This window comes from Podarcis pityusensis (assembly GCF_964106645.2).
Source record: "Podarcis pityusensis genome assembly, chromosome: 3".
In the NCBI taxonomy this organism is placed as follows: domain Eukaryota; kingdom Metazoa; phylum Chordata; class Lepidosauria; order Squamata; family Lacertidae; genus Podarcis; species Podarcis pityusensis.
In genome coordinates, this window is record NC_138026.1 from 7,438,027 (window position 1) to 7,451,275 (window position 13,249).

The window sequence follows — 13,249 nt, forward strand, 5'->3', positions numbered from 1 at the left end:
ATATATATATAATGTTCATACAGCTTAATTCTAAGTGTTGGACTACAGTACTGAAATACAGTAGAGTAATTATTATTTTCTTGTGAACTGATATTTGAATAATGCCTTTCGTTTAGCTCAGTATCTCTTGGCCAGATAGAGCATAAGAACCAAGAAACTAACCATACCATAGGTTCCAAGAAGTGAACTGAACAATGGTAAACAAACCATTATGTTGCTATTGTTACATAAATGTCCATAGTTATCTTAGCCTTGAGAAGGCTTCTAGATGTCAAAATATGTGTGGGGTTTTCTGCTCACAGTGGCTTTTGCTGCCTTAAATAAGAACATTTAACATAAGCAGTAAGTTATATATTATAACTTATATTTCAGCAATATTGCTTGAAACTTGACCTTTTGCCTAATAAAATATATGTGCATAATTTATGTAAATTTATGTAAATTATCTTATTTCACTATAGGAACAAACTTCATTGCAAAGAACCTACTGGATTTGATATACCATCATCTTCTATATTGTTTTTTAGAGTCTTGCCCGTGACAATTTCCTCACACCTCTTTCACATCTGTCACTAGCTGCCTTATTTTTCACTTGTAAGTTAACTCAGGGCCTGGGACTCCATCTAATTAACTAATCTTCTCCTCTGACCCTTAAAAGGCCATAAGCAGCTTTTCCAAGCAAAGCGGGTGAGCCCTCGGGCATGTGCAGTTTCATTCTAAAATGTCTGCCTTTTTTAAACCGCACACATATAATTCTTCATGACCGTTGTACAAACTCACATTTATTTTTAGAAAGGGTTCCTCTGTCTTTTTTAATGTTTTGAGAAATGGTTGTGTTACTACTTCTTAAAAGGCAAGTTAGCAGTTCCCAAAACTCAAGAGAAAGAGGGTTACTTAATAAATAAGAGAAATATCATCCCATGTGTTAAAATGTTCGTGGAAATGTGAACTTTTCTATTGGTTGCAGCTGAGCATATTTACCAATGTGAATTCAGAAAACTGACAGCTTAATTTTACAGTTCCTATTTAGCAAGATGCCATGTGTATTGTTTTCTGGTGGATGCACACCGAAAAAAATGAAAAGAAAACAAGACTAGTTAATTATTTTCTGAACACTTTCCTTGCTTTCTCTGAAGTAGAACATGGCAAATTAAGCACCATTCTGACACTGGACTGATTATTTGGGAATGCCCTGGGCTTGTTTAAATAAAATCTAGTATTTTTAGGTGAGGAAAAGGTATGTAGAGCACAGCAGAAAACAAATAAAATCCAAACCTTTTGTAAATATCTATTAATTACGGGCACAGAAACTAGGTTACTACCATGTCTTTGCATGGAGGACAGATATGGAGGTGGGACCAGAGCAACCATTAGGCAGAGTGAGGCTTCTGCCTCGGCTGGCAAAAGCCTCCAAGTTGGCGCCCCAATGGCCGCCCTGCCTGCTCTGTTGGCATATGATCTTTCGGGCCTGATCTTTCAAAACACATGAGATCTCACCCAAAATCGATGCCGGTGCTACTTCTCCGCATAGCTGTCAACTTACAGATTTGAAAATAAAGGACCAGCAGCCTCAAAAATAAGGGATCAGCAGCCAAAATAAGGGATTTTAGTCAACCAGCAGCCAAACGAAGCCTCAAGCAGTGGCTCCCACAGCGCAGCAACCCTGCAAAGGGGATGCATCAAGGAAAACCACCGTCACCTCTCCGCTGGGAAGCACTGAGCAAAGGTGAGTCCCCAGGCAACGTGGCCGATTTTATTGGCACAAGGCATGCAAGCTCCACCCCCCAGTCATTCTTAGGCTCCTTATTAGGTGAGCAACACAGCAAGCAACACAGTTGGAGCCTCCCTCCTCCTTGGCCATCAGGGAGGGAGGGAGAGGAGCTGCTTCCTTTGAAACCCGGGAAATTTACGGGACATCATCAGTCCGGGACAGCAGCGGGAAACGGCACTGGGATAAGGGAGTTTCCCGCCAAATAAGGGACGGTTGACAGCTATGCTTCTCCGCAGGTGGCTGGGTGGTATAGGTGGCAGCAGCAGTGACAGGGCAGGGCATTTCGCCTCTAGCGGTGAAACGGCACACACCACCACTAGGAGGAACACTGCAACAGCTATATAACAAGCACTCTGTGTGCAGTGAGGAATCATAGGGAAAGACGAATGCTCAGCATGTACCATCCCTAGTTAGTGATGGGGCCTAGCATTTCTGCTTTCCTGCTTAGCAGCAGATACTGCTATATTATACTAATCTATTCCTGTTCCAAAGCAGGAGTAGGCTGTGTGCAAGGCCCAGGCTACTGAATTCCTGAATTGTATGGATGAAGGTGGTTTGAATGAAAAAGCAGCAAAAATTGTGGGCTCTTATTGCTTATCTTGTTACAACTCCAGGTTTAAATTTGAATTAATACAACTTCAAAGCTATTGCAATTAACTAGAGAGCAGTTAATTTTTGCTATTCTCCCCCACTTCCCTGAAGCATTGTGTGGGCTTAGCATCTCAATAATGCATGCATATGTGAGCTTAATAGGTAGCCCAGGAAATAGATGGGGGGTGAGAAATGTCTTTGGAATATTCTATAGAGAATTTTTATTAGAATCTACAGCACAATTCTAACCATATCTACCCAGAAGTAAGTTCAACTGAATCCAGTAGGGCTTGCTTCTGGGTAAGTGGGGTTAGGGTTGCAGTCTTAGGCTTTTTTCTTATGGGATATTCTTTTGAATCAATCTAGTAGGTGAACAACTTTTAAAATACTGTGAAGTGTTTTTCTTTTGAAAATCAGCCTGCTTTAATAGGGTGTTTGACCTGGGAACAATGACAAACGTTGTGGCATATGTCTGAAGAATGTTACAGGACATTGTATTCAAATTTGGAGGATGTTTATATTTGCGATCTTACCTAAGTGGTAAATATCAAATCAAATCAAATCCGTTTATTGTGAGGACCATGCCTGTACACAAACATCAACACAACAATAGTTAAAAAATATTAAAATTCATTACATACTACGCCAACAAAACCTTCATCCCACAAAATAGAAAGAGAGGGAAAACAAGCAACGAGTTAAACAGACGATGAAGGGGTCTTTACATTGTCATCCATAAATCTTTGCCTGGCTTTCATGGCCTTCATCACAAAAACCGCTACCACATGGGTAATACGTGGGTTTGCATCGACTAACAAAAATTTTACTCTATCTTCAGGATTGGTTATAGAGTTGGGTATAATTTGCAGCAATGCGTCTCTAAAGCCCGAGTAGATGGGGCAATAGAGGAGGTAATGTGTAAGATCCTCTTTAATTTTCATAAGGCAAGGGCATAAACGATGTAGTGGTAAATATCAAGAAGCATTTGGGTGACTATTTTGTTCTTTTGTTTCCCTTGGATAAGGACATGTTTACATATGCATGTTTATAGCTGATGATTGTGGCATCAAATGATCATCACAATTCAGACAGAAACTTTGACTAACTTGTGTCAGCTCCAACAGAACGTTTTTCAGTTAAATTTGTTTTAGCAGGTGTAAAGTAGCCCAACCCTCAAAAGGTTATTCAAGTTAATAGAGAAATATGAGCTGAGAAATAGGAGACCCTTTAGTGTTATTAATTTGTCTATTGCTATTCATAGAATCATAGATTTGGAGGGGCTCCCAAGGGCCATCTAGTCCAACCCCCTGCAATGCAGGAATCTCAATTAACACATCCATTACAGATGGCCATCCAAGCTCTGCTTAAAAACCTCCAAGGAAGGAGAGTCCCCCACTTTCTGAGGAGTCCGTTCCACTGTTGAACAGCTCTTACCATCATAAAGTTACAGTGGTACCTCTGGTTACGTGCTTAATTCATTCTGCAGGTCCGTACTTAACCTGAAACTGTTCTTAACCTGAAGCACCACTTTAGCTAATGGGGCCTCCTGCTGCTGCCGCACCACCAGAGCACGATTTCTGTTCTCATCCTATAGCAAAGTTCTTAACCTGAAGCACTATTTCTGGGTTCGCGGAGTCTGTAACCTGAAACATATGTAACCTGAAGCATATGTAACCCGAGGTACCACTGTATTCCTGATGCTTAGAATCTCATTTCTTTCACTGTTGCCACTTTATCTGCAAAAGAGCAAGCCTGTTAAGTAAAATCTTGATTATTTGCTGTCACATTCTCTGAATCTGTCTACAGTCATCTGTCTACAGATTTTTTCCATGGGGAAAAAAAATCAAAACCACATTCCAAAATAATTTTCAGTGTTAGTCTTCCCAAATAAATCTGAGAAGAAGAAAGGCCATTGAGAGGCAATGGTTTTAACAAGCAACCATTTTTATTTACAATGAGGAAACAATGTTGCTTCCATATTATCTGTTTAATCTGGAATTGCTATCTTCATGCACTCACTTGTAAAGAAGAATACAGGCATTGTTCCCAACATGTTGCATATCATTGTTTTCTGTATTGTCTTCCCATCTTTCTTCAAGCCTAGTTTAAAATGCAATTGCAACACTAGTATGGACTGGTGAAGTGTTATGGTAGCTATTTAGGGTTATACTGTAGTGTGATTATCTATAAACATTCTCCCTATGATTTCTATCCTGTATTTGTTTCCTGTTGTGCAGGAATATAGCATTACCATATTGTCCCTTATTTGGTAAGTTCCTGTTCCAAAAGGCAGTTGCTGGTTTCTTCACATTAATTTTTTTCTTCGCTTTGTAAATTTTAAACACTATCTAGCTATCTTAACACAAAAACAAAAAAATAGAAAACTATGGAGAATTTGAATTGGCTAACAAAGAGCAATTATTTAGTAATATCGTGGTTGCTGAACAAGAAGTAATTACAGGGGCAGAGATCACAAAGAGGAAGCTTTTAATTCTAGTTTTACAGAACCATTACCATTACAGAAAGTTTTACAGAACCATCACTGAATGGAATAAACATAAAAGGATATTGGCCAAGGCTGGGGATTGGTGTTGTCAGAAAATATATATTTTTTTCTTTAATTTTTTTTTAATCAATTTTCCAAATTTAAAACAAACACACAAAAAGAAAAAAAAACATTACAGTATTAGAACTAAAGACAAACAAACAAACATATAAACACCTAACTGTTAAAGGCCCAATTTAGTTTACATTGTTAAGTGACTTCCTCAAATCCCTCCTAACTGAATTTCAATAAATCTCATTGTAACAGTTTTCCAATATCTATTTTCCAATAAAATTTACTTATTCAAATTTCCATCTTCCTTCCTTTTCATAATATTTTCAGTCCTTAATGTTATAAAATTCAACATATTTTAATCCTAGGCCAGTTTGGTACTTACAAGTGATTCTACTTATGTTATATTCAAATATCTAGCTAAATAGTCCTTAAATTTCTTCCACTCTTCTTGATATTCCTCCTCTTTCTGATCGCGGATTCTTCCAGTCAGGTCAGCCAGCTCCAAAAAGTCCAACATCTTCATCTGCCATTCTTCCACTGTTGGAGAAAATATAGCAGTATATTAAGTTCCACAGGAAATCAACTCTGGCTAGTTCAGCTCTGGCTGGTTCACCTGCTACGGCCCCTTTTGGGGCTGAGATGACTAGGCCACTGTACCCCAGATTGGATTATTGTAATGCATTCTATGTGGCACTGCCCTTGAAGGTGACTCAGAAACTAGTCCACAATGCAGTGGCCAGAATATTGGCTGGGGTTCTGTTCAGAGCTCATATAACCCACATTTTAAACAGCTGCACTGGTTGCCAGCTCATTCCTGGGCCCAATTCAAGGTGCTTACATTATTGTTTAAGGCCCTAAGCAACTCAGGCCCCTAATACCCCAAATACTGCTCCTTCCCTACACATCCTCTTGTGTACTCAGATCAGTGGAGGGAGCCTTCTTGGTTGTTCCACCACCCTTAGAAGCTTGGAGGGTGGCACCTTCTGTATGCAGCTTTCAGCAAATGTGCTTTATATGTGTAATTTTAAGTTGTTTTAAGTTGTTTGTAATATTGTATTTTAATTATTGTAGACTGCCCTAGGACTGTAAGGTGAAGAGCAGGTCATAAATTGTAATAATATCGTAATCATAATAAATATATGATAGGTATACCTAAACTCTAAGAAGCCAGGATTTCCAGCTGTGTCAAAGTATTTGTTCATTTACAGGTAGTAATGGGAAATATAACCCCAGGGTTTATAATTCTGAAAAAGGCAAGTATACCACTCCAAATCTGAGACTACTGTTCAAAAGATTTTACAGTGGAAACCCATATATGCCTACTCAGAAGTATGTCCCACTGAGTCCAATTGAGTTTACTGCCAGATAACTTGTGTATAGTATTGTTGCTTTATTCAGTATGGGTTGCTGTCCAGGAAAAGACTTTTGATCCCCCAAAAGTGAGAATACAGCTGCCCCCAAATATTGTTTTTTTAAAATGTATGTTCACGAGGAAATAGCAAGTGTGGAAAGATTTTTTACTTTCTAAATATTGAGACAAAAAAACCCCACATTGAGTCTCAAATTAAGCTTACAGGTAAAGGAGAGGAAGAATAATAGTTTATTAAAGGAGGGCATAGTACATGCTTCCAGATCATGCTATAGCAGGGCATCTATTTTTTTGAAATTTAATACTTCTGCAATAGCCAGGTATTTTTATGCCTGGTCACATTATTTTTATCTTTCTATGTTTGATGAGAACATTGGGAAAACAGTAGTATAGTGGGGGCATTTTTAGTTTATGATCTTGGCGTTCTATGTAATGATTGAAACAGGTTCCAGAGTAATGGATGAGGGTCTGTAGTTCATTTTTTATGTTTCAAAGAATAAGTTATTGCTACAGTAAGTAGGCTGTCAGTGTAATTAAAGATGGCTTGTGAGCTTTGTGTAACCTTAACCATTGATTTATGGATGTATAGTGCATTATGTATAGAGAATTCCAACTCCACCTTGTTCCTGGCAAATATATGAAACCTACTGCATGTGGTCAAAGAGATGCAATCCTAAATTGGGACCTAGAGTTGTATTCCAATCTCTACCCAAACAAAGCAACTCTGGATGAGTTTGGTAAATCGCTACCTCTTTCGCTTTCTTAACGACACGTGAAATAAGCATAATAGTTGCCACCCCTGCATGGTTATTTATAAAATATAGTACAATAGAACTGTTCTGTAAATCATAATTTTATCCATCTATATTGTTGAAAGAAGGCTGTAATTCTAAACACACTCCCTGGGGAGTAAAAACCCCATTGAACACAATGGGATTTGCTTCCAAGTAAACATTTATTGGTGTGTGCTGTCACACTAATTGCCTGATGTTCATTTGCAGCCCCAGGCTTTGGGCCATATGTGGGAACAGAAAATACTTCCTGGCATATTCTCTGAGGAAAGGGGATCACCTTGCCTACTCCAACCCTGTCTGCAGCCCCTTGCACCATACTGTCCATTGTGCCAATATTATATTGCCAGAGTGTCTAACAAAGCAGTAAGAAACAAAACAACAACAACAACAAAATGATGTGAAAGAAGACAGGTACAGTATTTCAGTTCTAAGCCATGTAGGACTTTAACCATTAAGACAAGAGCTTTGAATTGAGCATGGTGCTTTACTGGGGGGCCCTGGAGTTTTTCAGTACAGCTGAGCTATGGTGTCTTCATGCTGTGATTCTTTTTCTTTGCAGTATTTTCCGTTCACTAGAGCAAGTGATATTCCACAAATTTGCTGCTGCACTGTTGCAGTACCCAAACAATTAGGTTGGTGTTTGTATATGTGTTTGCTTTGCAGTAGTTGGCCTCCTTCCCATGATTCATTAGAACTAAATCCAGGTCCCTTGAACTCCCTGTACTATTATCATAACTAGATATTTATTTAGTAGTCAGTTATATCACTGAAATCGTTAAACCTTCTAGCCGTTGTACACCAGGGCTAATTCAACAGTGTGCTAAAAATGTACAAAGCCTTCCATCTAGTTTTGTAAATCTTCTTTCTCTTTATGACTTCCACCTCCATTTCAACAGGAATTACCAGTATTTTCTATTTTAAACCAGCCCCCACTTAAAATCCCATTCTAATCCACATTTCCTTTACTTGCCATCTTTTCCAGCATAACTGTTAGATTTTAAAGCAAAAGTAGGTGCTGAATAATTTGGACTTGCATGCCTGATATATTGCAGGCTACAATTAACTAGCAGTGACAGCGGATCAAAGAAAGAACATATAAATGTTCTTTTGCCATCTTAGTCACCGACCTTAAGCAACATAGTGCAGGAATTATGCAACTCCTACAAAGTTTAAATGGTCTGGAAAGGCTCAGTGTGAGCCATTTTTGAAGCTCCACAAACATTGGGCTAATGTTTATTATAATTCCATGTTTAGTGTACCCGTCTCCTGACAACCAGCATAGAGAGATGTTAACATTCTTTAGAGTTGGCTAAGCAAGATTTGGGCATGGAGCAAGTTTTTCTTCTTGATTTATATATGTAAAAAAAAAAATTATACGCCACACATCAATACAAAATATTTTGCGGGCAAATAAAACAGATAGAACAAACTACGGAACACACTGCATAATAAACCAACAATCAAGTCCAAAGATGGCTGATAAAAGCAGTGTAATTAGAACAGATAATAATGAGTTAAAAGGCCTGGGCAGAAAGGTCTTCAGTGGACCTTGAAAATACATCAAAGTAGACACCAGGCAAACTTTTATGGCAAGAGCTTTCCACAAGCAGAGTACCCCCTTGAAAGCCTTTTCCTCTCATCAGCACCCAGGTGAGAGGAGAAGTTGGAGGATGGCATCCAAAGGTGATCACTCTGTATGGGTAGGCTTGTACCAGAGCAGAATTCCGTGAGGGAAGGTGAAAAATAAATAAAAGTAAACAAATACATTTTGAAGGCTGCTGAAAAGTTTGGGAAATTAAGGGGGTTATATTCCGCCGACTCCTCTGCTGGCATGTACCTTAGGGGCATTAGGGCGACCAATACAGTTTATATCACCTTGGTGATACAAGGTTTCCAAAATGAGGCAGGATATTGTGAAATATGTTGGTCTGCTGCATTGAATGCTAAATGCAGACTCTGGTGCCTGTCCTATTGTTCTTGGTTTGGCTCCTGCTTGATCACCAAAATACCCAGAGCCTGTCCATTGGAATTATTTCAAATGCACCCAATGTCCTAAAACTGGTCCTAGATCACAGTTTAAGATTGGACTTGCTTTCCTAGGTGTGTGATTTATTTATTTTTGCATACAAGACCACTGAAATGGCCATGAGGACTACAGTCCAGCACATGTTTACTCCCCATCAGTTTCAATGAGATTTGAATGTAGTAAACTATGTGGGACTGTACCTTAATGCTGCAATCCATGCAAAGTTATTAGGTTCCATTCAACAACTTGGGGCAGACCTTCAATGAAAGATGTGTAGGAGCCAAAATTGTTTAGTGAAGTTGCATTGAAGAGAAGCTGCTGGGTGGAAAGAAAACAAGGCCATATTTGACGTGATTGAAAGGGAGTAGGCAAGCTCTGGTACAGATAAGAAAACATTAGAAGAATCAGGAGATGGAGAATGCAACAAATGCTGTAGCAGCTTCAAAGAGAATTGTAGATTAAGCACTTGTGCCTAGCTGACGATGTAAAATAGGGTAGCAACAAATGAGACTAACTGCGCATGTCAAAAGGTGTAAACTTCTAATTGGTTAGTGTCACTAAAATATACTTTCTGTCTTGAACTAACATAATGAAGGGGTTGGTTTTATGATTTTAGGTTGCTATATCTATGCTCGTTTTGCATCTGAATCCTTTGTAGCGACTTCTGCATAGGGGTTGCCGCCTTGGACATGCAATAAATGTTTATTGATTCATACCTTCTTATTATTGACCTCCAGTATGGGAACTTAGAATTCCTCTACAGGTGTACAGGAGTAGAAAGCAGACGCCCTAAATTTTAGCTGAAACCGTTTAGCTGAAATTCTACTTCCTTGCCCACCCATCCCCTTGGCTTGTTTCTACAGGTGCAGATATGAATAGAGGCCAGAAGTTAAGCAGAAATGCTTACTTAATGTTCCTTTTAAATTATCAGTCAACATGGGACACAGTGTAATTTTATTGGGTTGACATTTTAATAGTTGCCCTAGTACACCAAGTCCTCCATTAGAGCACAGCCTCTTTATGTTCATCAGGCTTGCACTGATTATGTGTCTCTGCTACCATTCATTCTCTTTGTGGCAAATGCTCTATTTAGGTAAATTCCACTCCGTGAGTTGCATAAAACGGATGTTAAGGATAGGTAGGTAGTTAAGGATAGGTAAAGGTAAAGGGACCCCTGACCATTAGGTCCAGTCGTGACCGACTCTGGGGTTGCGGCGTTCATCTCACTTTACTGGCCAAGGGAGCCGGCGTACAGCTTCCGGGTCATGTGGCCAGCAGGACTAACCAGAGCAGCACACGGAAACGCCGTTTACCTTCCCGCCAGAGCGGTACCTATTTATCTGCTTGCACTTTGACATGCTTTCGAACTGCTAGGTTGGCAGTTAAGGATATAAAAGAGCAAATATAACTGGAGTATATGTATGCAGAGTCCCTTAGGAAGATCAGTGACATAAAAATTATAAGTCTCTTTTAGGGGTAGGGAACTTGTGGCCAGCCATGATTGGGACTCCAACTCCAGTCAACATGGCTTGCTTTAAAGCTACACAGTGTTTCCTGCCTCCCTTTACTTCCCAGGGTAGGAATCACACACATTTCCTTAGTCACACGAAACAGATTAAAATATAATAGAATTTGCCTTCTTGGCCCCATAGTAATCAACCTCAGGATAACAATGTTCAGTTTCTTCCCTTATGTTCTTTCTTTCTTTCTTTGGTTTTAGTGTTTGAACTCATGCTTACTGCACAGCCCAGATGCCATTTTATAAACCCAGTATGTTGAGATCTGTGAATAATCAGACTGCATGTCTGTAGACTCCCTGGGCATTTTCAACCCATAAAACAAGGGTAGCATGTAAATACAGAGGAAAAATTGGACAACCAAGCTTTACACAGCTGTTCCTGCTCCCATTGGGGCCCATTAAATGCTATACAAACAAAGCTGCCTCTCATTTAGGACTCGGCTAGCATGCTTTTTGTTGTTGTTTTTTCATAATGCCATAAATTGTTTTCAAGTGATGTCGTCATGATTTTTTGATGTTTACTTTCTATGGTTTGAACCAGAATTGTGGGGTGTCTAATAGTAAAACTTGGACAATTTTTATGTAAGTGCAGTTTTGCCTTGAAAATGGATTCTGAGTGAGGCCATTCCTCGTTTCACGTCTCTGATTACATGAAATGAATGCATTTACAGGTCCTAAAAACAGCAGAACTCAAATACCTTATGAATCAGATTTGGCTTCTCTACCTTTGTTATGGATTTGGGCTACAATCTAAACCCCACTTACTGTACCTGGGAATAGGGTTGGGGGAGAAATTTGATTCAGTTTGCATTTAAAACCAAATTTATCAAATGTGCATTTTCTGAAACTGTACGAGAACCAAAACATAGCTAGCCTTCAAAATTCACAAGTATCTGAATTTTACAATGCCGTTCTCAATCCAGCCAGTGCATATATGGGGGGGGGATGTGTAAAACAAATATATTAGTAAAAATAACATACAAAAATGCATTACATTAGGATTATATTGCTTGCAAATATCTGTACATTAGTCAAAACTGCATACCAAAATGTGTTTATTAGGAGAAAGTGTTGAAGAATTTTCATGAGGATTTTTTTTAAATTGCAAATTGATGTAGAAACACAGAGAATTGAATTTACTATTGGAACAGTGGGAAACTGAGGGAACTAAAATTGATAGTTTCTTCTATCCTTACATGGGAGTAAGCCCCATTGATTTTTGTAGGGTTTACTTCTGAGTAGACAAGCTTTGGATTGTATTTACTTTTAACCTTGGTATGAAATTGATTTGCTGCATTGATCTGTGTACTGGCGAGCAATATACTAATAAGATTCCTGGAAACCAGTAGTTTTGTTAATCTGTTTTATGTTATGTATCAAATGCATTTATATAGTGTCTTTGATATTTCTGAACCTGTAATGAAAGTAAGGGCATAATGTGTAGGAGTGTGTGTGTCTTCTGCATCACAGTAGAGATACTGACTGTATCAGCAGTCCTTATATGTTCTGCTACAATTAGTTGCAATGTACCATATGTATCCCCAAATTTTAATATGCTTTCCCAGTTGATTAAATGTTCTCATGGAGTTCAAAGTAGACATTATTGGGTAGCCATGCTTCTTCACAGATTGGTTTGGAGATCTTATTTTCACAACATAAGGTGGATTGCAGATGCTGTTAACTGAACTCTTCCCCACCTTACTTTCTGCATTACGTTGCTTCAGGCACACATTTCGCATATCTGAAGTGAATCAGGTCATGTGTGAAGTGAGAAAGCAAAATGGGAAAAGGTTCGGTTTCCCCTTAACATCATGTCCCCCTTTTGCTTTAAATGTAGATGACAGACTCATGACCAAACAAGTATGTTTGCTCCATAGCCTCTATTCTGGTCCAGAATGCAGTTAGTACATGACAAATTGCTCCATTATTGGGCACACTATGACATTCTGCAGTTCTTGTTGAATTGTTAATACTGACTACATCTACCTTTCAAGCACAATGTGTTTTGGAATCCATCTTCCAGTACTGGAAGGGCAAATTGTTCTTCATGGTAAATATATCTGTGCTCAAATGTAAATGATTTCTGCCTCATGTGTTCTGCCTTATAGTCACAGCCTTATAGTCACGGCACGACACAGTGCTTTTTTCACGCATCAACACACCCATCTCAAATTTGAGTGTCTCCTCCTAGTTGACCTCCAGGCCAGGAAGTTCTTCCTTAGTGTCTCTTAGACTAGGGTGTTCCTCTTTGGTTGAAATGTTCTGAATTCCATGTAATGCTAGTAGATAAGAAAGAAAGCTCAGCTGAAGAATTATTGTAATAAAAAGATGGAATTAACGGCTAATTTGCTAATGAGATTTATTTTGGGCGGAGGGGGTAAAGGTGGTGTGTTTTAAAACCCTTTCCTGAAAACTTCAGAGGTCTCTCCATTTGCAGAGGCCTCCTTAAAACTGTCTTCCTCCAGCCGATTCTTGTGTCCCATGTGACTACATGCCACATACTCACTTTACTAAAAGAGGAAGTGATTACAATGGTAGTGCAAAGCAGAAAGTGCAAAATCAATAAGACTGAGTTCAACTTTCTCCAACTCTTGTGGTTTCTCATAGCACGAGGCTAAT

General features: G+C 39.0%; 2 long non-coding RNA genes across 2 annotated transcripts in view; one reads left to right on the forward strand and one right to left on the reverse strand.

The window, feature by feature from the left end:
- The window catches only part of LOC308473698, a 26,594-nt gene continuing 13,345 nt past the window's right edge, over positions 1-13,249 (forward strand). Inside the window, exon 1 of the long non-coding RNA XR_013984215.1 lies at positions 1-1,726. This is a non-coding gene — a long non-coding RNA (uncharacterized lncRNA). The remainder of the gene's footprint in view (positions 1,727-13,249) is intronic.
- LOC308473715 overlaps positions 4,833-13,249 on the reverse strand; it is a 9,700-nt gene continuing 1,283 nt past the window's right edge. The window contains exons 2-3 of the long non-coding RNA XR_013984236.1: positions 12,827-12,909; positions 4,833-5,459 (exon numbers count right to left, since the gene is read on the reverse strand). This is a non-coding gene — a long non-coding RNA (uncharacterized lncRNA). The remainder of the gene's footprint in view (positions 5,460-12,826; positions 12,910-13,249) is intronic.